Genomic DNA, 27,460 nt, shown 5'->3' with positions numbered 1-27,460 from the left:
ATAGCATAGCATAACAAATTACAACAAAACATAGCATAGCATAACAAAGCAAAGCCTAGGATAGCAAAACTAAACATAGCATAGTATAACAAAACAAAGCATAGGATAGCAAAACAAAACATAGCATAGCATAACAAAACATCGCATAACAAAACACAACAACACAAAGCATAACAAAACATAGCAAAACACAACAAAACATAGCATAGCTTAACAAAACAGAACAAAACATAGCATAGCAAAACAAAACATATTATAGTATAGCAAAACATAGGATATCAAACACAACAAAACATAGCATAGCAGGTCTTCTGGCAGGTGCAAATGAGGAGGTCTTCTGGCAGGTGCAAATGAGGAGGTTCTAGACCGTCTACAGGTGGTACAAAATACCGCAGCTAGGCTGGTGTTAAATGTACCTCCTAGATCCCCCTCCAAACCACTACTTCAAAAACTACATTGGCTACCAATACGCCAACGTGTGAAGTTCAAGACCTGCTGCGTTATCCATAAGGGACTTAATCAATTGGGACCAGAGTATCTAGCCAGCAAGTTTGTTCCTTATGCCCCTATTCGTTCCCTCAGATCCAGTGACCAGCTGTTACTGAATGTTCCTAGGATAACCAAATCCAGACTAGGTGGTAGGGCCCTGTCTGTAGTAGGTCCTAATCTCTGGAACTCCCTCCCACTTTCACTAAGACAGTGTCATAACCACTTCCAATTCAGAAAATGTCTGAAAACTTTTCTGTTTGGCTCAGTTTAGTTGTTTATTTTCTGGACCCTGAACCTCACAATACTCTCTTTTTAATTGAAATGCTCCTCTGTCAGTTGTATTACTGGTTGCCAACAGCGCGGAGATACTCCTTCGGGAGTCTATTCACAGCGCTATAAAAACTCGCAAATAAATAAATAAATAAATAGCATAACAAAACATAGCATAGCAAAACAAAGCATAGCATAATAAAACACAACAAAATGTAGCATAGCATAACAAAATATAGCTTAGCATAACAAAGCATAGCATAGCAAAACATAGCATAGCATAATAAAACATAGCATAGCATAACAAAACACAGCATAGCATAGCATAACAAAACAAAACATAGGATAGCAAAACAAAACATAACATAGCATACAGCATCACTCCGCACCACCACAGCATCACTCAGGGGCACCACAACATCACCATGCGCTACCACAGCATCACTGAACGCCACAGCATCACTCGTTCGCCATCACAACATCACTCAGCATCACCACAGCATCTATCTGTGCAACCATTCAACAACACCTGGTTCAAATACACTGAACATAATCTTCACAAATGTTATTTACAAAACTTTAAGCTATTGCCATTATAAATTACAATAACTTGTATATAAGTATTAATTATTTTTAAAAAATTACAAGCCATTGTTATTTGTAATATCAATACATGTAAATCACGTAAATACAACACATGTTGCATTACAAATGCTATAGGTGTCACATTTGCGAAAGTTATAACTATTGCCATTGTAAATGATAAAGCTAATAATTTCGCTACTTTCAAAAACAAAACATAAATTTAAAAAATTGTCATTTACAATACCAATAGCTTAAACTTTCTTAATGCGAGACCTATTGCATTGCAAATGCTTGTTATACCTTCTGTTATTAGCCCCCCACCCCCTCCCACACTCACACACACACAGCCGGAGACTCCCTTATCATTGTTTCCGCCGTTTATAGACACCCGGTAGTGTCACATGCTTAATCACAGGGTTGTGTGTTTTTGCGCTCTGTATGCCAACACGTCATCGGACATGTGCATTATTTGAGGGTGCCATTGTTTGGTATCCGTCCTTATGACAGTTAAAATATGGTTCATGTGACCCCTTCTGTTTACATTTTTGCCTGAATCCGCAGCTACTAGACCTGCGCGCGTTAGGCTTGGTCATGCGGAACCAGCATCTGACCTTTTGAGATAAGCGTGAGGTCACGCCGAGTCCACAGACCCTGCCAGGCCGCGCAGTAATAAAGCCTGCTTGTGGTTAGTTCAGGTAATGTATATCCACATCCATCCCATTCCAGAACTAAGCCCACGGTTTCACTCCTGCAATACCCAAAGTGAGCACTAGGTGTCTCTCATGACCATGTCATACCACAACCTCACGTTAGGAGCCACTATTCCTGACTGCATACCACAACTGCCCACTGGATGATGATGGTACTGACAGTGCATACCATAACTGAACACTGGGAGTTTGGGGATTCACTCATCATCCTTTGTGCCTTACCAACTTTTAAAATAGTTTATGACTGACATGTAAACTTCGTCCAACCTAGGTGAAGTCCCTTCCTGTATTCTTTAGGTCTGACATTTGAGAAAGACGTAAAAGCTAAACCTCTTTCAACGGGATATTGTTTTCACAAACATAATACATTTCAGCCATTGGTTTGTTAAGCTGTCAGTCATGTTTTGCTTCCACCCACCCCAGGATGCAGCAGGGACACTGAGTCAAACAACTTTACCTATTGGGTGCATGCACAGAGCCCACGCACATTGTTCTTGTCCACCAAAAAAGAATAGGTCCTTTCTCTTCAGTTCCAAGTAGGTTCAAAATATTGTCCCGTTTATTTTGCCTTCCCTTTGGAGCCTAGTTAGAAGGTGATTTATTTTTTATCTATTTTTTTTAAGTTGCTGTTACGTTAATTATTATTATTATTATTATTATTATTATTATTATTATTATTATTATTATTATTATTATTTTATTACATTAAAATAAATAAATTGTCAATAAACTCCTTAATATGAAAGGACAGCAACATGATAAGACACCTGAAAAAACTGCAGTCTCTGCATAAAATGCTTCAAGAGAGTTGAAAAGATGGCCTTAGCATTAGGGTATGTTGCAAGGTTTATGGGATGGTCCGTGGTTTGTCCCACGGTTTGTTTCACGGAAAGAGTTTTTAGAGACTAAAATGGGTAACTCCATCCTATGAAAAGTCATCATCCTGAATATATCGCCAGAGCAGTCCGTAGTGCTGGAAATGTTACCTTACGGCGCGAAAGCATCATCACAGCTCAGTGCCACCTCACCAGTCTAATGGCCCAGACAAGGTGTGTTTCTCATGGTCTTCTCTTCCCTACCACAAGTTTTCAACCCAAGTTCTTTATTCTGTTTCACGAAATAACTCGGAGTCCCTACAGCAATGTCAAACTTAATGAAGAATGATGTGTGCATGTTGTAAAAATTGAGGTCCACTGGGGTGCGAGGATCCCCTGGGAACTTGCAGTTGTATCCAAGACTTGGGGTGGGCGGAAGTCGCAGTTTCACTCCGCAGTTTTCCACAGAGCTACATGAAAACTCAGCAAGGTTCCACAGAGTTCCACAAACGGGTGGGAAGCAGCATGACATGCCGTTCGCACTGATTTTTAGTGGCAGGAGCTCATTCCACGCTGATAGATCAAAGCAAGTGGCACCTTGTGGCATACCAGAGGGCATTGTTGCTCAAGTTTATTTTTTTGCCACTCGAGAAGATTTTCTACTCGAGTGCCATTTTTCTCACCGCAAGCTGTCGTAACCACCCGCATTGGGAAAATCCCACCAGGTGCCCTCCTAGCACCTGAAAATCATGCTATGGGACACCAGTTCTTGCTCGTGCCTGCCAACTCACCATTGGCGATCTATGCCAGAGAAAAAACTCTGCCACGTGGTGGTAGGCGGAGTTTGGCCAGAACTCATAGACTCATAGTTACAAGTTACACTGTTTCCCCTTGTTGATGTTGTGATTGGGGTGTGGTGTTGTGGCAGGTATGTTGCTCACAGTTGTGGCTCATTGAGGTTCCATGATTCTGAACCTGTTCAATAAAGGTCGTCGTATCTAGACAATTTTGGTATCAGCGGACCGCAAATGACGAGTGTGGTATGTTCGAGTGTTTTCGTCATAATCCATCAATCGAAATACTATGTATTCAGGGATTTCGTTCGAACCTACGGGTTCCATTTTGTGTACGGCAGCCATTTTGTGGTTGCCCTCACATAGGCCGATGACTGCGGCCGAACGAGTCTTTGGGACACGTACACCTTTAGTTGACTTTTGTGTGACCTGAACAAACTGACTCTCTTGCCCGAGGCTGACCTCGTTGAGCCAGTTCCTTGTTAGGCAGCTGGTCAGATAGAGATCAAAGAGCAGGACATTGCTGAGTTTATGGTACATGCACACACCCTTCTATCTTACTTCTCATCTGTTTCTGCTCCTTCCTTTATGGCCTATTTATGGTTTGGGTTGAGGTCCTTTTATTATGGGTTTGTCCGGCCTGTCCGAGCAAGAATGTTGGTTTTTGCCTTGTCATTTCTGGTGGACTGGACAACGGAAAGTGGGCTTGTCGTTATGCGATACTTGTGAAATGTCACTGTACGATTGGTCCGTTTGTAAATAATTGATGCTAGTCAGGAATGTGATTTTTGGCATAAAAGACGATGTCTCGCTTTACTAAATTGTGCAGTCTCTAGCGAACCACCCGTGTTGTGCTTCGTAGACCTCTGTTCCTGGTTACAGCCAATAAACTTGGTGTTTGACGTCACCTAGAAGTGTCCTGTGTCTCTGTTTGCCAAGACAGGGGAACTCGAAGACATCAGGCGTTTTTCCTGGCGCCGCTGGGTTCTAAAACCCGGTTCTTCATCATGGCATGCATCCACTCCCCAGAACAGGGGTGTTGATGTGCACAATGCAGGACGCCATGATCTATAAAGGCTAGTTGGTACTAGGAACAAGGGCCCCATGTACAATTCCATTTGGGCTCAGTGGAAGGTGCTCAACATCCAGAGTCAGTGCTCCGGGGATGCCTCCGCTGTAACTGTTGTCGGCTCTCAGGTGCCTTGCATGTTTCCTTTGTGGCTCACTAGTGTGACTATAAGACCTGCAGAGCAATTGTGAAGGTCCTCTGGTGGTTGCTTGTGCTACCAGAACGTCAGACAAGTAGCCTTTGTGAACAGGCAAGCCCTGAAACGTCACCCTGGCATATCTTTTCAGGTTCGTGCCAAGTGCCAACCTAGTGGAGACAAGCAACTCTCAGTTCCAACATCTAGGAATGCCAAGGCAAGTCCACTCACGCCCTTGTTCAAGGCCAGAAGACTTCAAAGTAGTGCTTAAAAGGGACAGCATATGTTGAGATTCTGGGAGAGTTTGACCGGGTCTGCTCAAAACCCACAGTGGGGCAATGTACAAAGAATTGGCTTAAAACCACCTGGGGGCGGGAGCAATTTGACATTTTCTACCTGGGCAGAGCTGGAGGAATTGGCTTGGTCCAGATCAGAAGATTTATTATATCTTCAGTCCAGACATGAGTAGAACAAATCCATCTATTGTGTTTTTGTGTTTTTTTTTCTCTGATAGTCATCTTCATGCACTTTTTCTCCCATTTGTTTTGGAGAGAGTTAGCTGGGTGTAATGTTTTGTGGATTCTGCCAAGTCATGTCAAGCCAGAAAGGGATAAAAGGGCAGGCGCTGATGGAGTGTGGAATGAGGAATAATCACACACAGAGTGAGGGATCTTTCAGGCTACACCCGAAACTAAACGGAAACATATTTTTAAAGGACGTAGGCATTTAGAGTAAGTCTGGTTGCAGTTTTAATTAGGCTGTTGACATTCACGAAATTACCAAACATAGGCATCACATAATTTTGCATAATTTTACCCAAGTGTGCATCTTGTATTAAAAAGTCCAGCAAGATACCAGTGGGAGGCTGATTTACACAGAAAATGTCTGACTGAGAGACATTTTATATTAAAATCAGTCTTCTGCCAGTGGCGGCTGCTATTTAACACCCGTGATGGGGGGGTGGGGTGCTGATCACAGGGGAGGGAATACAAAAATATGGGCAGGAACAAGAAGCACCCAGGCTCCGCTTAGCCAATCGCAACGCTACAATGCAGCATTGTGATTGCTCTGGTTCGGTGCTCAGCCAGGGAATGGGAACCTGGGCATGTTCCCACCCTGGCTGTGATGCAGCCTGGGTGGAGAACATGCAAAGTCGAGCCGGCCAAACCGTCATGTGCACTTAAGAGAGTGCAAACCACTCCTCCTCCAGCTTCTCTGCCAGCCCCACCCCCACCCAGCTGAGGAACAACAGAAAAATAAAATGATGATAACAATGAGTTATTATCAATTTGTTTTTTTCCTTTTTGACCTGCTCAGTGGGGTGATGCTCCTCCACCTTAGCCGAAGAATTGTTTATGTGAGCTGAGTGTTTGGATAGCAGAAGTGAAGTAAAATATCAGAAATTTACATGTTGCTTCAAAAGTGTAACTTGGGGAAATTCTCAGTGAGTTTCACAAAATTCCGCTCTAAAAAGTTATGCGATTTCACGTCAGCCAAGTTAGTAACACCATTTCCATTGGACGCTCAAAATGGGAGGAAAGAGTGTCTGAAATAGGATCAAACCACAGTTTTCATGGACGTTCAATATACCACAGTCCTAGGGTATATTAACAATGTCTTTGCCAAAAGCATTTCAATTACCAAGACCAGCGCCTCAGCTACTGGCAGAGGGCAAATGAAGGAGACAGAATCAAGAACTTTAACCCTGGACCCTGGAAGCCCCTTGAGCCAGCTATAGCGGGGCCTGTGCTGGGGAGCTGGTTGCTGAGATGCATTAAATTAGGCCGTGGCTAGGTACCTAGTACCCGCTGAGGTGCTCTGCTCCATCCCTCGCCTTTTGGTTAAGGGTCGGCCACTTGTTCAGTCACTTGGTTTGTCTGTTTTCTCTTCCAAGGAGATAAGCAGAGCTCCCACTCAGTGAATTCTCCTGAATGTGGTCACCTTTAAAAGTATGTCTTTACTTCTCTACAGAAAGAAGATCACAAAGATTCTCCATCCAGTGGGTCCAACGTCATAGCGGGGGGAGGCAGGTCCCCACCTCCCAAGGGGACTCCTTTGTCCCTAGAATGATAGCCGTGCCACCGTTCTTAGGTCTCATAGACTTGGAGGTAGGAATGGGGTACCAGGTGGCTACTTTATCGGTATACCTCACCTCCACAAAGCCTTCCCCAGAGATCTGTCCCTTGGCTGTGGGCTCGACAGAATACCTTTCCTGTGGTCTCAATGCAATCAATTGGTGTAAGAGGCATTCATAGGAAGGGCCTTTCCCTTTCATCCACCCAGTAACATGTCTTGGCACAAATCACTGAACATGGGCATCTCTTATCCAAGCATACATCGTCCGATCCTCATCATTCAGTGCCTTGATATCTTTGTTGTCAATGACAATGGAGGACAGGGTACAGCTTCAGGGTCTTTGGGATCAATCCCAATAAGTTACTTGACCACTTTAGGGTTGGGTGTTGAAAGCAGTGATTCCATCACTGCCTCTGTCTCTAATTCCTTCAGTTTCAGTTCATTCGCACCCCTCTTCTTTTACAGAACAAGGCTTTCTTCCTCCAGTTTCTCTTTTTGTCTTCTGTTGTCCCTTCTCCTTAATTGCAGCACTCAAACTTGCAGACTAGTTTTATTCTTGGAAATTTTACCTAAGCATCTCCAGCGCTAGATGTTTGATCTCAGGCGGTTTGTTGGTAGGAGAAGGAGAACGGGATGTAGATGGGTACCCAGGGATCATGTGCTGTTGTATCTTGATTATCAATAATTCCATCATTAAAGGCTGCCAGGGATATGTTCTGTACTGTAAGTCTTGGGAGGAGCTCACCCTTAGGGAAGGACATACGAGGCCAGGGGCTGTTATTATAACGTGTACACAACAAGGTGCTTCTAGTTGTCAAGAGGAATCTAGAACAAGTTTCTAGTCAATGCCTTGTCCTCCATACAAAGATCTTCAGGGTGTGTTGCTGTTAACAGAGGAGATCCCAGACATAGTTCAGGGGACTACTAGCAACTCAGGCCCTCACGCCCTCAAGGTGTGAACAGGTTCCAAACAGTGGTAACTCGCGGTTCGTTCAAAGTGAGTCAAACCTTTAGTTCTCCCTATCTCGTCTATGCTGGGTCATTGCCATTAGCTGGAAGACACTAGAAAATCAGATACCCTAGTTTAGAATGTTTCTAAGTTTACAAGTTACAGTAAATGTTCAACCATAAGTGGTACCACGTTGGCTACAATGGTACTGCGAGCAATTTGATCCACCCTAGCAAACGGAACGCACCTCCAAGGATATTGAAAGAGAGATAGGGAAACCTAGCTGGGCACACGTATCATAGTGCATCCGTGAGTCAGGGGCCTTGGGCCGGAGTGGCCCACTGTACAGAACTATGGACACAAGACCAGATTGCAGGGGCTCCGCTCTAACTTTTCTACCCAGCTACCGCAAAGCTGGGTCCAGTGTCTTACTTGCCTAAGGGTCAATGGCTTCCTTGCTGTGCATCGGAACCTTGCGTACCTCTCCGGCTGGGAAATGGGTGATGCAGGCTCCACAAAGTCAGAAAGTGGCGTACACAACATTTGTCGGACACTTGAGGACACTTCCATTCCACCACTGGTTGACTGTCCTCACCAGAGCCGGACTGGGAGCCAAAACCACCCCCGGCAAAAAATGTAAAACCAGCCACGCTCCCTTCCTCTCTCTTTCCATTTTCTCTCTTTCTCTTTTTCTATTCCTCTTCTTCTCTGTTTCCTTTTGCTTCTGCTGTCTGAATTGGATGCACACTTAGTTCTTTCTGCCCAAGAAAACAGGCTTCTGTGGGCTTACAGGAATTCTGAGACATTTCTAAGAGGCCAGTGGCTCTGGAAAAGGCAACGCCCTAGCATGTTCCTATTGTGTTTTTTGTGTGACTGCCATCTATTGTTTTATTTTCCCTTTTCTACGTTTCTCGTTTGTTTCTGTAAAGTGTAAATATGTAATATTCTACTCATGTATCATACTTGCTTCTATTGTGAAGCGCTCAGACACCTTTGGTCAAAGTCTGCGCTACATAAAAATGCATTAAATAAAATAAATAAATGCAATGTGCCTGACTTTACCAGACCCATCTAGGCCTTTCTCTTTTTCTCTTCCTCCTCTTCTCTGTTTCCCTTTTTGTGCCTGGTGCCGTACGACTCTAAGAGCTGGCAGTGTACTCCATAGCCTTCAACCTATTAAAACTGCCCTTTAGTGGCTCCAGAGGTCCATGTACGATAGGCGATACGAGCATCCAGGCCTTGGTCCACGTTACTTACTAAAGGGTGGTAGGGCGAGCGTACACAGGTTCTCATTGAGGGGGCAGAGTAAGTCTACCACTAGCTGTAGTCCTTTCCTGGCTCTAGTATGCCCGGACCCTTTCAATGTACAGTCCATTTTGCTTCTCTAGTTAGGCGCCGATCAGCTGGACTTCAGGTCCTTTCGCTTCTTGGACAGGCTCCCTCCATGAGTCATTTCTCCATGCACAGGCGGGATCTGGCTGTAAATGGCCAAGTCATGGACGTGACTTGGACAGGCAAGAAAACCAGTTTACGGGGCCAATCTCTAAGCTCGATGTGGATTGCAGCCCAGAAACCAGTCTGTGGAGAAACCACTGTGAGCAGGTTCACGTAAAACTGAGACAAAATGGCCGTCGCAGGAAACCGCCATTTTGTACTTCATGTAACATGCCCTTCAAAAACTCACAATTATTAGATAAACTATATAAGTGCAAACAAACAGCACACAGATGGGGCCACGTGACTGAGTCTATTTATGTGTGCTGTGCTTATGTAACAAAAGTAGTTGTAAACACCTCTCACAGATGGATGTGGTTAAAAGGCTGATACTCCTGCATATCAACATACTGCCTACACTGTCCAACTTCTCATTGGCTAGAGAAGAAGAAGTATTCCCATCTGCATTGCAGACATAATTAAAACCTTCACCCACCCCAACAGTAAACTATTAACTAACCTGGGGCGTGTAGAGACCCATCGCGTTAGCTGCCCCAACCTACCTAGTTTCAGTAAACTCTGAAGGATCCCACCCTTGCGTGAGCTGTCTGAATTGGATGCACACTTAGTTCTTTCTGCCCAAGAAAACAGGCTTCTGTGGGCTTACAGGAATTCTGAGACATTTCTAAGAGGCCTGTGGCTCTGAAAAAGGCAGCAGCCTAGCATGTTCCTATTGTGTTTTTTGTGTGACTGCCATCTATTGTTTTATTTGACCTTTTCTTGTTTCTCGTTTGTTTCTGTAACGTGTAAATATGTAATATTCTCCTCATGTAACGTACTTGTTTATATTTTGAAGCGCTTTGACACCCTTGGGCAAAGTCCGAAAATGCATTAAATAAAATAAATAAATACAATGTGACTGACTTTACTAGACCCATCTAGGCCTCTCTGGCCCCTACCACCGTTCTCCTGACGTATGGGTACATCCGTGTAAAGCTGGGAGCAGGCCACTGGACGCTGTCTAGGCGCTTCTCAGAATAGCAAGCGCAGTCTCTGTTTTAGCAAGCAGGGTTAAGCAAGGACACGCGAGGCAGACTGCCCCCCTCCCCCGAACAGTCCCCTCCGCCAGAGTTAATATTAGCATCGCGTCCTAGAAAGATCAAGAGCGGCGCCGTGATTGGCTGCTCGCATCTGCCCGACAGTCTCCCTCTGCCTCATTTGCATGCGTTCACATGGCACACGTCGCAAGAAACTGCCCAAATCGTCATTTTTTATTAAAAAGCCGCCTTTCTGAAGTCTCTTTGAGCTGGAAGAAAATGGAGGCTGGGGCATGGGCGGGTGCGCGCGGAGCCGCGGCCATCTTGCAGCTGCCACTGCACTCCTGGGAGGAGGCCCGGATCTGCTGCTGGTCGCAGACAGAAAGGTTCCCCGCCTGTAAGGTGCACTCGAGCACTTTTTCTGGGGATTGGGGCCTTGTGCCCGCTTCCTGGCGACTGTCTGGCGCTTTGTTGCTTATACTGACTTATGGTATTTTATTCCCCTTGTCCATCACTTGTGGGCATGTTCTGTGCTCTGTCACCCTACTGTGTGGCTTGTAGCTGTCTCCTGTGTTCACGCACTGCATTATGTTACCCTGTACTATGAAGTGTAACCGTGTCCCCTGGGCTGTGACGCTTGTATGGTGGTGCTTCGAGGTCAATGTTATCCACCTGCTATAATATTTTGGTCCTATACATCTCCGAACACTACGTCATCAGGGTAAACATATATTAATGATTTCTGCTTCCACTCCCAGTGGATGCAATCTTATTGTCGTGCAATGCGACACATGCAATATAGTGGGGGTTATACCTGCCCCGTCTTCTGTGACCCTCTTCCGTTATATGAGACTTGGATTAGGGATCTCTGTGCTTTGTGACTCCTGTCTGCTGCAGCGTGACCATGTTCTTTCGTGTTCTGCAATGTTTGATCCTCGCCATGTTAAGTGGTCAGTGGCATTGTCCTGTTGCCCACAATCCTGGTCCGTCCCTTGTGACCTGATTCTGGGGGCCGCTCCCTGGTCTTGTGGTGTGTGACTCCTGTCTGCTGCAGCGTGACCATGTTCTTTCGTGTTCTGCAATGTTTGATCCTCGCCATGTTAAGTGGTCAGTGGCATTGTCCTGTTATCCACAATCCTGGTCCGTCCCCTGTGACCTGATTCTGTGGGCCGCTCCCTGGTCTTGTGGTGTGTGACTCCTGTCTGCTGCAGCGTGACCATGTTCTTTCGTGCTCTGCCATGTTTGATCCTCGCCACTTTAAGTGGTCCGTGGCATTGTCCTGACCCTGGTCCGTCCCCAGTGACCTGGTTCTGTGGGCCGCTCCCTGGTCTTGTGGTGTGTGACTCCTGTCTGCTGCAGCGCGACCATGTTCTTTCGTGTTCTGCAATGTTGGATCCTTGCCATGTTAAGTGGTCAGTGGCATTGTCCTGTTGTCCCCGGTCCTGGTCCGTCCCCTGTGACCTGATTCTGTGGGCCGGTCCCTGGTCTTGTGGTGTGTGACTCCTGTCTGCTGCAGCGTGACCATGTTCTTTCGTGCTCTGCCATGTTTGATCCTCGCCACTTTAAGTGGTCCGTGGCATTGTCCTGACCCTGGTCCGTCCCCAGTGACCTGGTTCTGTGGGCCGCTCCCTGGTCTTGTGGTGTGTGACTCCTGTCTGCTGCAGCGCGACCATGTTCTTTCGTGTTCTGCAATGTTGGATCCTTGCCATGTTAAGTGGTCAGTGGCATTGTCCTGTTGTCCCCGGTCCTGGTCCGTCCCCTGTGACCTGATTCTGTGGGCCGCTCCCTGGTCTTGTGGTGTGTGACTCCTGTCTGCTGCAGCGTGACCATGTTCTTTCGTGCTCTGCCATGTTTGATCCTCGCCACTTTAAGTGGTCCGTGGCATTGTCCTGACCCTGGTCCGTCCCCAGTGACCTGGTTCTGTGGGCCGCTCCCTGGTCTTGTGGTGTGTGACTCCTGTCTGCTGCAGCGCGACCATGTTCTTTCGTGTTCTGCAATGTTGGATCCTTGCCATGTTAAGTGGTCAGTGGCATTGTCCTGTTGTCCCCGGTCCTGGTCCGTCCCCTGTGACCTGATTCTGTGGGCCGCTCCCTGGTCTTGTGGTGTGTGACTCCTGTCTGCTGCAGCGTGACCATGTTCTTTCGTGCTCTGCCATGTTTGATCCTCGCCACTTTAAGTGGTCCGTGGCATTGTCCTGACCCTGGTCCGTCCCCAGTGACCTGGTTCTGTGGGCCGCTCCCTGGTCTTGTGGTGTGTGACTCCTGTCTGCTGCAGCGCGACCATGTTCTTTCGTGTTCTGCAATGTTGGATCCTTGCCATGTTAAGTGGTCAGTGGCATTGTCCTGTTGTCCCCGGTCCTGGTCCGTCCCCTGTGACCTGATTCTGTGGGCCGCTCCCTGGTCTTGTGGTGTGTGACTCCTGTCTGCTGCAGCGTGACCATGTTCTTTCGTGCTCTGCCATGTTTGATCCTCGCCACTTTAAGTGGTCCGTGGCATTGTCCTGACCCTGGTCCGTCCCCAGTGACCTGGTTCTGTGGGCCGCTCCCTTGTCTTGTGGTGTGTGACTCCTGTCTGCTGCAGCGCGGCCATGTTCTTTCGTGTTCTGCAATGTTGGATCCTTGCCATGTTAAGTGGTCAGTGGCATTGTTCTGTTGTCCCCGGTCCTGGTCCGTCCCCTGTGACCTGATTCTGTGGGCCGCTCCCTGGTCTTGTGGTGTGTGACTCCTGTCTGCTGCAGCGTGACCATGTTCTTTCGTGCTCTGCCATGTTTGATCCTCGCCACTTTAAGTGGTCAGTGGCATTGTCCTGATCCTGGTCCGTCCCCTGTGACCTGGTTCTGTGGGCCGCTCCCTGGTCTTGTGGTGTGTGACTCCTGTCTGCTGCAGCGTGACCATGTTCTTTCGTGCTCTGCCATGTTTGATCCTCGCCACTTTAAGTGGTCAGTGGCATTGTCCTGATCCTGGTCCGTCCCCTGTGACCTGGTTCTGTGGGCCGCTCCCTGGTCTTGTGGTGTGTGACTCCTGTCTGCTGCAGCGTGACCATGTTCTTTCGTGCTCTGCCATGTTTGATCCTCGCCACTTTAAGTGGTCAGTGGCATTGTCCTGATCCTGGTCCGTCCCCTGTGACCTGGTTCTGTGGGCCGCTCCCTGGTCTTGTGGTGTGTGACTCTTCTCTGTGGTAGTTCTGGCCTCATTCTGTCGCCCATGCTCTATTCCAGGGTCTGGGATCCTGTCCTGTGGTCTGTGACGCTGTTCTATCATCTCTGGCCCTTTTTTCTGCTCACAGATAGGTTTCGTGGTCTGTCGGTCTATTCTGTCCTCACATACCCAGTTCCATAATCTGTCAGCCAATTGGCCACTGTGGCTCTTTGCATGATGCCAAGTTAGTCATTGACCCTGTCCTTTTGTTCATTACTTTCAACTATTTCACAGTTTGTGACTCTGTTCAATCGTTGTCGAGTCTGTGCTGCTACTTTAATCAGGTGTCGTACCCTTTGGTGTGGTATATGATTGTATTGGGTAGTTTTTGGCACAGAGCTTGCAGTTTTAAATATACATGTAATATATAGAATAAATCACTCGTGGATTTCAGTGGTGTGCCACCTCCTTCCATTCTGGTCCGGATGTTCTATGTCTCTCTCTCTCTCTCTCTCTCTCTCTCTCTCTCTCTCTCTCTCTCTCTCTCTCTTTTTATATATATATATATATATATATATATATATATATATATATATATATATATATATATATATATATATATATATATATATATATATATTGAAGCTCTGACTCGCCTCGTATTTCGAAGAAAAGAGAAAGCACTCTCAGGAGCGGGTTCACAGTTTTATTTCAAAAACCCACAGCGACCAGACGCGTTTCGGCGTTTTGCCTTTTTCGATGGTAAAGTGTGCGTCTGAGGCAGCCATTTTTTTTTGCATACACACGTGCTGGTATTCGACATAGAGAGAGGACCAAACGGCAAAGAGTATGAGCGCCATCTTGGCATGGTCATGTACATCTTTTTCAGCCGGCTATCCGCCATTGCATTATTACAGAGGAACAAGGCATTATAGTTCATCCTATTGATTGGTAAACATTATGCGAAATCATCACAATGTTACAATACGTTGCAATAACGCCCTGGATGGGCTTTTGACCAGTTTATACTCTCCCCAGTGTTCGTCCTTCAATCTCGCCCTGAATGGGCCTTGTGTTTACATAATTCACGTGTGTATGGAAAATAAAAATGGCTGCCTCAGACGCGCACTTTACCATCGAAAAAGGCAAAACGCCGAAACGCGTCTGGTCGCTGAGGGCCTTGATCACATGACACGTGCATACATCACATGACTGCTTTTAAACACATTTTTTCTTTTGTAATCACACCCATTAAAGTGACAGTGCATGTATTAGGTTACGTGAGATATATATATATATATATATATATATATATATATATATGTATATATATATATATATATATATATATATGTATATATATATATATATACATATATCCATGCAAACAGGAAACCCCAAGTGAAGTCAGGCCTCAGACACGAAGATTGCTCATTGCCAGACGCGTTTCAGGAGTGTTCATCCCTTCCTCAGTGGCGTGGACTCGAGAAGAGCAGCAAAGTTGATCTCACACCCGTCCGATATTTAAACAACCCGCCTCTGTGGGCGTGGCCCTCCCACAGCCTTCTGGTTGTTGTAGTGTGGATATTTACTTTCCCCAGTGGGCATGCTGCTCGTCACGAAAATAAAACTCCAATTCAAAGTCCAAGTGGGTTGATGTCAGGACTTGCCAGCTGCCAGTCCCGCTTTACAGGCGCCAATGTGAGCCCTAGGGCGGCACCACCCTGCAATGGCACTGTCCTTGTGTGTCTTCCATGGATAACGGCACCATGTGGGACCATCCCGGATCCGCTAGAACTCAGTGGGCCCGACTTCGCAACTGGGCAACAGCTGCTTCAATCCAATCCAATCTCACACCCGTCCGATATTTAAACAACCCGCCTCTGTCGCGAAGTCGGGCCCACTGCGTTCTAGAGGATCCGGGATGGTCCCACATGGTGCCGTTATCCATGGAAGACACACAAGGACGGTGCCATTGCAGGGTGGTGCCGCCCTAGGGCTCACATTGGCGCCTGTAAAGCGGGGTTTGCATGGATATATATATATATATATATATATATATATATATATATATATATATATATATATATATATATATATATATATATATATATCTATACTACTATTATAAAGAGAGAACTGGGAACGTTTGAGGCGGGTAAACTCGGGAACCACAGCGCCAATCCAAACACCCAATACATCATTGGAATTGTCAGGGTCTGCAGAGTGACATAGGCTATATACCACAATAAATATACGTTCCCCAAAAAATATACGTTCCAAAAAAAAGTAGTCCCTTGTAAGTAGCGCCGGCCGTGTGCGCTAACGACGTGCGTGCTGACATCATCAGGAGTGCGGGAGGAGCAGCGGACAGGAGCGTGGGGAGGAGTGGCGGACAGGAGCGCGGGGAGGAGTGGTGAACTTTGGCAGACTGGAGCGGGCTGAGGTAGGTCAAGCGTGGGGAGGAGCCGTTAACTTTGGCGGACTGGAGCGGGCTGTGGAAGGTGAAGCGCGGGGAGGAGCGGTAAACTTTGGCGGACTGGAGCGGGCCGTTTGGAGCGCCGGGAGGAGCGGTAAAGTTTGGCGGACTGCCTGCGCTGTAAGCTTGATTGCCCCCGGACGCCCGCGGTGGGCTGAGGAGGTAGTTGGAGGCCTGGGATTCTGGAGCGCGGGGAGGAGCAGTGAAGTTTGGAGCGCGGGGAGGAGCGGTAAAGTTTGGCAGACTCCCTGCGCTGTAAGCCTGATTGCCCCCGGACAACGTCGGGGCGGGCTGCTAGTATATATATATATATATATATTCACTTTTTGTTTTTTAAAGTCCATGCTGGTTTTTAGTTTTACTACATTTGGTGGTTTATCACCATGTGTAGTTTCTTGTCACTGTTTTTAAACAATAGTTTGGTGATGGTTTTGGGTCGTTGCATTTAGTGTGTGAGATATGGTTTGAATCTCTGTTGTGTGAGTTAAGAATTGCGTGCTGTCCTAGCTATAACTCCCCGATTCTAGTTGTTTTTCGGTCTTAATTTGCAAACCTAACTTAATTTTAATTGTATTTTGTTCAGTTACTTTTTTTTAAAACTAATGTTTAAGTATTATTATGTGTAATAACCTAACCTATGTTTAGGTGTATATTATAAACAACTAGTCGTCCTTGAAGCCATTATATTAATAAAAATAAGGCTACATTTCCTCTGGGAGGAATGAGAACGTCCATGAGTGTTCGTTTAGTGATGTCTTATGAGATATCACCAGGGACAGCATTGTGGTTTTTTCTTCTCTGCTGTCATTCATGGGGTTATGAGCTGTGCATTGGTCTGGGGGAGGGGGAGTAGTGGTTTCACACATTTCTATAATTGGGAAATATTTACGGTTTTTAAAGTTTTTTGGCAGACTGGGCACAGGCTGTATATGAGCTTGTCTGCCCCAGTCAGTGCCAGACCAGGAACCAAGGTCAGCTGTGCCAAACATCTGTTTACCAGCTCTGCCTACCCACATTGGACAAAGGAGGTGAATGAGGTGGGTGGTCTTGGCACTATACTTGTGTTTTTTGTTTGGCATGGGGTGGTGGTTCTGCGCCCCACGTCAAAGAACGTTTGGAAAAAACCAATGGTAAAAGAATAAATGTATAGCACATTTGTAAAGGAAGCTTAAGGTTGATGATAAGTTTGTTGCCTTCCTGCACAGTGATTTGACCCTCACAGGCACCAACTGAACACCTTAGATCAGGACAACAAGGACCCACTTCTTATGAGCAGAACCGCGGGCACCAAAGACACTCGTCTGTTCCAAGAAGAAATCTTACTATATTTACTCTTACATGCTTGATGACCTATGTTCTATGTAAATGCAGTCAAACGATGACGTGGGTTTTGTTTTCCTTTACTTTACAGTGCTCTGATACCTACGGGTCGAGTTCACGATTATTGAAACTCTCTACATAACTAAACAAATAAAAGTTGTACAGGTAATTCTGAAGGGTGGCGGACAAAAATTCAAATGCTTCAGTGTCTGCCGCAGAACCCAGGAGCACAGATGTGGTGTGCAATGCGCAGGGGCGGGTCTAGGCTCATGGGGGCCTGGGCAGGGAGCGTAGGTAGGGGGCCCCGGAAGAGGGGTTCCGGGTGGGGCGCAGCACGGAGGTGGGTGAAGAGGGGAGGGGTCAGGGTGTTTGGAAGCGGAACAGAGCCGGAGGTCGCCAAATCCCTGCCAGGGGCCGCCACGCAAATATGTATCCATCCTCAGAAGATTGTTTGGTGGCCCCTGGGGTTTGGTGGCCCTGTGCAGGTGCACATCTTGCACATGCCTAAGGCTGCCCCTGCAATGCGACATAACATAATCTGTATTCGTAAAGCACACATACACCTGAGGCATCTTGCGCTGAATAACAGATGTTTATTGTTACCCAACTCAATGGTACTCATTTTATCAACCTCAGATGGATGAAAGGCTGAGTGGACCCATCGGGATTTGAACCTGTAACCATGAGGTCAAACACAGGCTCCTTCAGTGGATGCATTAGTCCACTGACCCACCAGACCCGGCACAGACAATGTGGGTCTGTGCAAATATTCGAGTGTGCTAAGAATTACATTTTTTGCTAAAATCTAAATGCTCCGAGGTTCTGCTCAATGTGTCGGCCTGATGAGAGAATTCAAATCTGCCAGAGTTGTGCTCCGCGTACCTGTAGCTCGCAGGGATTAGGGTTAGGCTAGGGCTAAGGCCTCGCAAACTCTGCTCGGGGGTCACTCTGCGTTCAGGGTGCAAGGGCTGTTGCTTATTCAGGCTCTGATCCGACAGGCTGGGTCTGACTAGGATTAAAAATAAGCCTTGGCACTTCAAAAAGTTGGGACACATTTGCAGATCACAGCCTTTCGCAAAGCCTGTGTTGGTCAGTGTCACAGAGTTAAGTTTTGAAGAAACACGGGGTTAATGGAGAACATGCTAACCGCCAGTTTGAGCATGTGAAGCACGTTCAACTCACTGAGCCATCGCTTTTGCCAAGCTGAAAGATACTTTCACAGCTGATAGGTATGCATACCAAGAGAGCTCAAAATAGTATTATTTTTTAATAGAGCTTTGCACTTGACCTGGACTTTAATTGAGATAAAAAAAAAAGGTGGATGGGTTCTCTAAAACAGGTGTGGAAAATCAGTGTAACTAGGAATCTTTCATGTGAGATAGGCAATGCTTAATTTGTGAAGGTGTTTTACGATGCTCAGCACCAGCATTTATTTTTATAGGCTAGGGCTTGTTTATGGGAGTCTGTCACATAGGTGGCGCACTTAGCCTATTTTTCGACCACAATGTGAGTGTTTAGCAATTTGATTTATTTTGAAAAGTGGTACAAATCGCACTTGCAGACCATCCCTATGGCTTAGGGTGACCTGCAATTGTCAAAAATGTCACACTAGTTTATGTGCGATGCTTAGAAGGGAATGCTGGCACTGCCATTCATCAGAATTGCAGGGGCAGTAGGTGGTGCTGTTTGGAATAAACTACCTTGGACCCTGGTACCCATATTTTTACAACTTAGCTGCTGGATACGCCTGTGTATCTATGGGTATGGCCTCAACATGAGTGGAAATCCTGTGATTTCATGCCCAAACACATGGCTAGTATTCGAATGCCTGTGCATGTGTTTTATGTTAGCAAATCCAATTACATCACACAAAAGACTCACCCATAAAACAAGTCAGACTGTTTGCTTTTACCAGTGCATATTCATTTGGTAATATGAATGTTTTGACAACTGTGTTTGTGTATCTCCTTCAATCACTCTCACGTAAAAATTGCAATTGCAATTGGCACACCTGTGAGCATTGTTATGTGTTCTCTTCAGAGAGGCCAAGAATTGGATGTGCACATAGTCTGAACACCTTAATGACCCATTCCCAGCCCCTGTGAGCACCTTGCACTGCCTTCACCCGCAGCTGGAGAGCTGTCAGCCATGCCTACCCAGTTGTGAACTCCCACCCACAACCCAAACTCCCCTAGCTACTACTCCGTTCACAGTAGGCACTATAGGAGAATCACGTGTTGCATGAAAAACTACAGAAGCGCACATGTAAAAAGGAAACACTCTTAGCAACAGTGAAATGTGGAAGTAAAACGTGTGAAACATAACACTGACCTCAATTACTTAGGGGGTCTTATTCCTTACTCCCAGTGGCGACCAAGTGAGTCAATGACCTATAAAAGACCTGGTAAAGGCCCCAAGTTTGTTATCGCTTGGAACTGCTGAGACTCACCTGGTCTCTGCTTCTGGGTCCCCAGCGAGGCCTCTGTGCTCACTCCGCAGGGGACGGAAAAAGAAACAAACAGGGCCGGATAGGCCTTTCATTCCACTGGGCAATTCCCTGGGGGTAGGAGCTGGTGGGAGCTGGTTTTGAAAGTTCTGGGCCATTCCCCATGTTATTGTCTCTTTCCACAGCTCCTCCTGGGTAATTGCAGTAGGTACAAGCTTTCATAGTGATAAAGAGAGAGAGGGAGGGAGGGGCTAGTGGGGAGAAAGAGAGCACAGTGGGGAGAAGGAGAAAAAGAGAGAATAGATGATTGGAAAGAGAGTGCAAGGAGAGGGGGGTGGTTTGAACATTTTTTTTAACCGGTCCTGCAAAAAATTATTGCTTAATTCCCTCTACCCCCCAGGAGGACAATGTGTGACTAGTGGTGGGACTGGGACAGGAAATAGGCTCGGGCACCAAATTAAATGTGACCCCCATCAGTGAATTAGATCACTAAAAAAATGGCCAATGTTTGTAAATTTGGTCCAGTTTTGAACTTGTAAAGAGAGCTGTGTTAGTGTTTTTACAAGGAATTGAAGAGTGCATAGATTTGAGCTTGCTGCAGGTAATGTTTGTTTTAATATCAGGAAAATAAACAGTTAAGAAAAACCGGCCTATTTGACCAAAAAACTGAACCACAAACAAAGAGCCAAAAAATGTGACCCACACACTGACCTTTCATACCAGCCAGGTTGCACTAAAGGCAAGTCCGACCATGCCCATTACCCCGCGACCCCATTCATAAGCCCTGCCCCACCCCTTCCCTTTAGTGATGGCGGTCTAGGCCACCCGCCCGCCCAATGACCCTGAGGTGGTCAAGCAGATCTTTGGTGAAAAAAACTCACTTAAGTGCAGCACTGAAACAAGATTAGCCCCACCCTGTCCTCAGAAGATTCCCACTGGTGACCTTGAGGCGCAAACCCGTGGGACAATACCCGCCAGGGGCATGGCCTGACAATAAGATTGTTAAATTCCGATATTCCTACAATCAGGTTTGCACATAATGTTTTAAAATATTATACCACAAGCAGGGTGTGTGAGAGGGGCCTAAGGGGCGGTGGAAAGGGAGAGGAATGCTTATTGGTAGGAGTAGTGAAAGAGAAAACACAATATTTAGTAAAATATCCAATATTTTGAGGACTTTCAAAATAGAGAGTACATTTGCATTTTTTTCTGTGTATGTAAACATCCCTGGTGAAATCCAACTAGCATCCCTCAATACCCGACTGAAAGCATCAGTACCAACTGTTTATAAGAAAACATATTAGGGCGGTGTAACACCCCAACGAAAAGCATCAGTCAGGGCCAGACTGGCTACCGGGCGTTTTGGCATGCTGCCGAGCTGGGGGCTGATTCCGTTGATGGGGACCTGCGTGTGCTGAACAAAATTCGTTTTGCTTTGTTTAATTCGAAGCACACGCAGGTCTCCATCAACGAAATTAGCACCCACAACAGTGACATCAGGCCGCCAGCTCAGCAGCATGCCAAAATGCCCGGTAGCCAATCCGGCCCTGGCATCAGTACCCAACTGTTTTATTAGAAATATATATTCGGACAGTGTAACACCCCAAACACCTTCCCCTCCCTGAAGCTGCGCCCCTGATGCCCACTCCCCGCTTTCTGACCCTGCTGAGGGAAGGACGCTCCTCATGCATGATGCCACATAGGCCCGGTACACGAAGGATGCTTGCACCAGGGTTGTCCATAAGTGAACAAGACAAAAGTTTCATGCTGGTTAAATATTAGCTTTGCCTGGTGAGGCACCATTGACATACTGGTGTCCACATACATTGCCGTGTGCGTTCTTATCCTTCTCTTCCACACTCACTTTTTACGAGATCTTTAGTTTTCCATTCTCTCTCTCTTTGCCCCTCGTGCTCTCCCCTATTAGCACTAAAGTAGAGGCGCCCGGAAGCTGTTGGGACAGTTTCCGGTGCTCACTGGCACTTAATCAGCACTGGCACATTTCATAAGCACCAGTTAAGACACATTCATTTACAGGCAGATTAAGTGATTTTCCCAAGATCACAGGTTATTTAGCCGATGCCGAGACTCCAACCTGGTTCCCCAGCCACGAAGTCGCCAGCTCTGGTCATTACGCCACATCCTCTCTTCACTTTATGGTTCTCTTTTAGGCGGTGCCAACAGGAGAAATGGGCCGTTGCAAGCTGCCTCCTGACAGAGCCTGGTACTTATATATTTTTTACAAATTAACCACTGTCAGTTGGGATATTGTGAAAATGAAATGACGGGCGAAGGGCCTCTGCTTGGACATTAAGTATTCGATATCCCTGTAGTCGTTGCTGTTCCTTCCATTCTCTTGAGAGAACAGTCTGAAGGGAAGAGCAGAGGCTGCTGGGATACTGAATACGTAATGATCGGGCCTGGAAAGAAGAAGAGAAGCTAGCTCGCGCTCATTTAATATTCAAGAACCCCCCCTCCCCCCCCCCCCCCCCCATCCACGGGCAGCCGGGCGCTCCCCTTTAATCACTCCTGTAACACCGCAGCACATCAAAACCAGCTTCCCTCCTCAAGAGAGGCTTCAAAATCAAAGGGCCCCCCACTGCTCTATACCATAATGTAAAGCAAATACATTTACGTAGCGCTGCTATACCACGAGGCTTCATTCATCACACCGGGCCCCTCAGCACTTGAATCTTTATGCATTAATCACCCAGACAAACATGAAAAGGCAGCAGTTGTTTCTCGAGCAGGAGGGGTCATAAGCGTGTGTGCGTGGCCTACTTAACAAGGTATACACTGCAGGTCACGTGTCCCAGAGACTGCGCCCGCACTCAGGGGGTGGGGGCGGAGACACTTGGATTTACAAACCTCCCTGCCTTTCACCTTCTGCTATACTTATACTTCTATATGCTTTCTCGCATTCATGTTTTTCCTTCCTTCCTTTCTTTCTTAGTGCCTATGCTGCCCAAAGATTGTTTCAAGGCACTGCTGAGAAGCAGGGTGGACAATTATGCGGAAAACGGAGATGAAACGCAAAGGTGAGAAGAAAGAAAAAGAAAGAGGGTGGATTGTGTAAATCACTTACAGGTACCAAAAGCGCTTAACCGGTGTTTGGATTAAAAGATGTGTTTGTCACGCCTATATGAATCTGTCTAGGGTTATGGTTGTAGTAGGCGTGTGATTAGTCGATGTTATCAATACTCAGATCATCCCAGTAGTAATCATCTGATATAAATCAATTAATCAGTCGGTATTTATAGAGCGCAGCTACTCTCCGGTGAGGGTATCCAGGCGCTAAGCCTTGCTGGGCTCAGTTGAAAAGCCAGGTCTTCAGTCCTTCCTCAATGTCGTGAGAGCGGGTGATGTTCGGAGGTGAAGGTCGTTTCATGCCTTGGCGGCGAGGTAGGAGAAGGAATGACCTCCACTATGGGTAGGCGGGATGCGGGGAGTGTGTGCGAGGGAGGCAGAGCACGGGTGTCTGGAAGGTTGGTGGAAGTTCAGGTGGTGGTTGATGTATGCTGGTCCCTGGTCGTGGAGGGCCTTGTAGGCTCGTGAATTGGCATCTCTTCTGAGTCAGTATCAAGGACTGAGATGTCCCTCCTAGGATTTAAACTTGCAAGCTGCGTGTTAGACGGACCGGGAGGGTCGACCGAGAATAAGGGGAGAGGTCTCCGGGGAGAGCCGTCTCCAGCGATCGTACAGACGAGTAACTTCCCCCCCACAGATGTACACCACACAAGGATAAGGTTTAACGTTCTTTATAAGCAATTCTTTAAGTACGGTGAAATGGTACAAGGAGGTCTGGACTCAGGGGTCCCCTCGGTTCTAGTCTCTTGGTTGGGAAAGGGGGTAGCGGGACAGTCTTGTTACCAATCTGGTGGATATGGTGATAGATGGATAGCTCACAATCCTCGAGCTCGGCGTTCTAGATGATCGGGCCGCGGCGGAGCCAGCAGGTCCCGGGATGGTTGAAGGTAGCGACGGTCCGCGGCGGAGCCAGCAGGTCCCGATGAAGGTGGTGGTTACAAACGGTCCGCGGCCACGCCAGCAGGTCCCGACGACGATGAAGGTTTCAGAAGGTTGCGGCAGCGCCAGCAGGCAGGTCGATAGTTCGCAAGGCAGGGCTACGGCAGCGCCAGTAGTCCGTCACGGATGAGTTCTTCACTGCGTCTCTTGACTCCAGGATACAACTGCCTTCCTGCTCTGGAGCTGCCCCAGTTATAGGTCTGGCGCCCTTTGATGTCCGGACCCTCGCACTTGGAGGTCGGGAGGTCCGGGATGAGGGAGTCCAGACACCCAGCAGGGGGGTGGAGCCAGCGCCTGGGGGAGCTGGGGGCGATCGGCACCTGGCGGGGGAGAACCATCGACACCTCTTTCTCCCATTGACCTGCCAAGTAGTCCGCTCACCTCCTGGGTGGATGGTGGTGCCGGGATGTCGGGGCCTGGCCAGGCCCAGGGTTAGGGTCGATCGGGGGCCACGCGGCCTCGTGGTGCTGTGTCCAAGATGGCGCCCAGGCCGGCGAGGGGGCCGGTAGGGAATCGGGCCCATGATGTGGAGATGTTCAGGGGCAGGGGTCCCACATGAGACGGGAAACGGGTGGTTGTTGCGTGTAACACCTGGAGAGCCGGGCTCGGGCCTGGTCGTGCGGGGAGGGAGCAAGCCTTTCACGTGGCCTGTCCAACATGCGTCCCCCCCAGCTGAAGGCGGGGAGAGTCACCCATCCTCTTGGGGACTCTCTTCGTCGAGGCGGAAAAAGCGTGACAGGCCATCTGCGTTGGCGTGGTCTTGCCCGGGTCGATGTTCCACATTGAAGTCCATCCCCTGCAGGGAGATGGACCAACGCAATAGTTTCGGGTTTTCCCCCCGCATCTGCATTAGCCACTGCAGGGGCCGATGATCGGTCTGTACCCGGAAGTGGGTACCGAAGAGATAAGGCCGGAGCTTTTTGAGGGCCCACACCACGGCGAAGGCCTCCCTCTCGATAGTGCGCCAGCGTTGTTCTCGGGCCAGGAGCCGTCTGCTGATGAAAGCCACTGGCTGGTCAAGTCCTTCGGGGTTCAGCTGGGAAAGGACTGCCCCAATGCCATGGTCGGAGGCATCCGTTTGGACGATAAATTCCCGACTGTAGTCGGGGGCCTGGAGCACAGGGGCGGAGCACATGGCGGCCTTCAGCTTCTCGAAGGCCGCTTGACAGTCTGGGATCCAGTTGACCTTCTTTGGTTGGTTTTTGGATGTGAGTTCCGTGAGGGGCCCCACAATGCTGCCATAGTCCCTCACGAACCGCCGGTAGTAGCCTGTGAGTCCCAAGAAGGCGCGGACCTCGGTCTGGGTGATGGGGGGCTGCCAAGATTGGATGGCAGCGATCTTGAGTTGCAGCGGAGCCACCAGACCGCTTCCCACCTGGTGCCCGAGATAGGTCACGGACCCCTGGCCAATTTGGCATTTGCTGGCCTTGATCGTGAGGCCGGCACGCTGGAGGGCCTGTAGCACCTCTCGGAGGTGGTGGAGGTGGTCGGACCAGTGGCGGCTGTACACAGCGATATCGTCCAGGTAGGCGGCGCTGAATTCTTCGAGTCCCGCCAGGACCTGGTTTACTAGCCGCTGAAATGTTGCTGGGGCATTCTTCATGCCGAATGGCATGACCTTGAAGTGGTAGTGGCCATCAGGGGTGGAGAAGGCAGATCGTTCTTGGGCCCGGGGTGTGAGACCGATCTGCCAGCAGCCCGCTGTCAGGTCGAAGATGCTGAGGTAGCGGGCAGCTCCCATGCGGTCGATTAGTTCATCTGCTCGGGGAATGGGGTGTGCGTCGGTTCTGGTGACCGCATTCAAGCCCCGGTAGTCGACGCAGAACCGGAGCTCAGGAGTGGTGCCGGGGGCGGCCGCTTTGGGGACCACTGGGCTGGGCCAGGGGCTGTCTGAGGGCTCGATGACCCCGAGCGTGAGCATCTTGATCACCTCCTCTTGGATGCAGGCCCGTACCCAATCTGGTACGCGGTAGGCCCGATGTCGGATAGGTGGACTGTCTCCAGTGTCCACGTCGTGTAAGCACCAGGGGGTGACCCCTGGGGTGAGGGAGAACAGGGTGGCGAACTGCAGTAGGAGGTCTCGGCAGCCTTGGCGCTGTTCCAGGGTGAGGGCCTCTGAGAGTCGGACCCCGTCCACGGAACCGTCCTTCTCCCGAGTCCGTAGGAGGTCAGGGAGTGGTTCGGAGTCCTCCTCGGCTCCGTTGTCTGTTGCCATCAGGAGGCTGAGCTCTGAGCGCACAAAGTGGGGTTTTAGTCTATTGGCGTGGAGGACCCGGAGGGGGTTCCGTGAGGATTCCATATCGATGAGATAGGTGACAGGGCTCTTGCGCTCGACCACTTTGAAGGGCCCTGTCCACTTGTCTTGCAAGGCGCATGGTTCGGTGGGAGACATCACCCACACTTGTTGGCCGGGTTCAAATTCGATGGAGGAGGCATTTTGATCGTACCACCTTTTCATGTCTTCCTGACTGGCCTCCAAGTTTGCTTTTGCCATTTCTCTGAACCGTCTGGTCTGGTTGCGGAGGGTCAGGAGGTACTTGAAAACATCTGGAGGGTTCTTCAGAGGGGGCATTTCCCAACCTTCTTTGACTAGGATGAGCGGCCCTCGCACAGGGTGTCCATATAAGAGCTTGAACGGGCTGAAGCCGAGGGACTTCTGGGGGACTTCTCGATAGGCAAAGAGGAGGCACGGCAGTAGCACATCCCACTGGCGACGGAGGGGCTCTTCCAACCCCCCAATCATCCCTTTGAGCGTGCGGTTGAACCGCTCAACTAGTCCGTTTCCTTGAGGGTGATAGGGGGTCGTGAATCGGTAGGTGACCCCACACTGTTGCCAGAGGGACTTCATGTATTTTGAAATAAAGTTTGTGCCCCGGTCGCTGACGACTTCTCGAGGGAAGCCCACCCGGGAGAAGATCCCCATCAAGGCCCGGCCGACTACCGGGGCTGTCACAGTTCGCAGGGGAACAGCCTCGGGGTAGCGGGTGGCGTGGTCCACCAGTACCAGGATGAACCGATGTCCTTGTGCTGTACGGGGGTCCAGGGGCCCCACAATGTCTATCCCCACCCTCTCGAACGGGGTGGTGACCACTGGGAAAGGTTGCAGAGGTGCTTTAAGCTTGCGGCCGCTCTTCCCGCTGGCCTGGCACGTGGGGCAAGACCGGCAGTGCTGGAGTACGTCGTTCCTCATCCTGGGCCAGAAAAAGTGGGTCACTAGGCGACTGTAGGTTTTGTCCTGACCCAGGTGACCAGCCAGGGGGACATCGTGGGCCAGGTTTAGCAAGAAGTCTCTAAAGCGGAGGGGCACCACTAGCACTCGACTGGCCCCTAACTCTGCGATTCTCTGTTCGCTGTACAACAGGTCGTTGTCCCAATAGACCCAATGGGTTCCGGAGGTATCCCCTGCGCTCTGGGTGAGGGCTTGTTGGCGGAGTCCCTCGAGGGAGGGACAGGTCTTCTGCTCGTGGCGAAACTGTTCCTGGGTGGGCCCCCCCTCCTGACGCCACTGAGCCAGGCCGGGAAGGTCCTGAGGCTGAGCGAGCCCCTCGGGAGTTTGCTCTGGGGGGACGGCACGGTCGGTGTCTTCTACTGGAGCGACCGGGGGAGGAGGTGCCGGCCATTCAGGTTCTTTGGGTCGGGGGATGGCACGGGCAGCCATGGACCGGGTGGTTACGCACGCCCAGTCCGGG

Source organism: Lissotriton vulgaris, chromosome 7, assembly GCF_964263255.1.
Source record: "Lissotriton vulgaris chromosome 7, aLisVul1.2, whole genome shotgun sequence".
In the NCBI taxonomy this organism is placed as follows: domain Eukaryota; kingdom Metazoa; phylum Chordata; class Amphibia; order Caudata; family Salamandridae; genus Lissotriton; species Lissotriton vulgaris.
The sequence above is the reverse complement of the archived record's forward strand: the minus strand, read 5'-3'. Positions refer to the sequence as shown.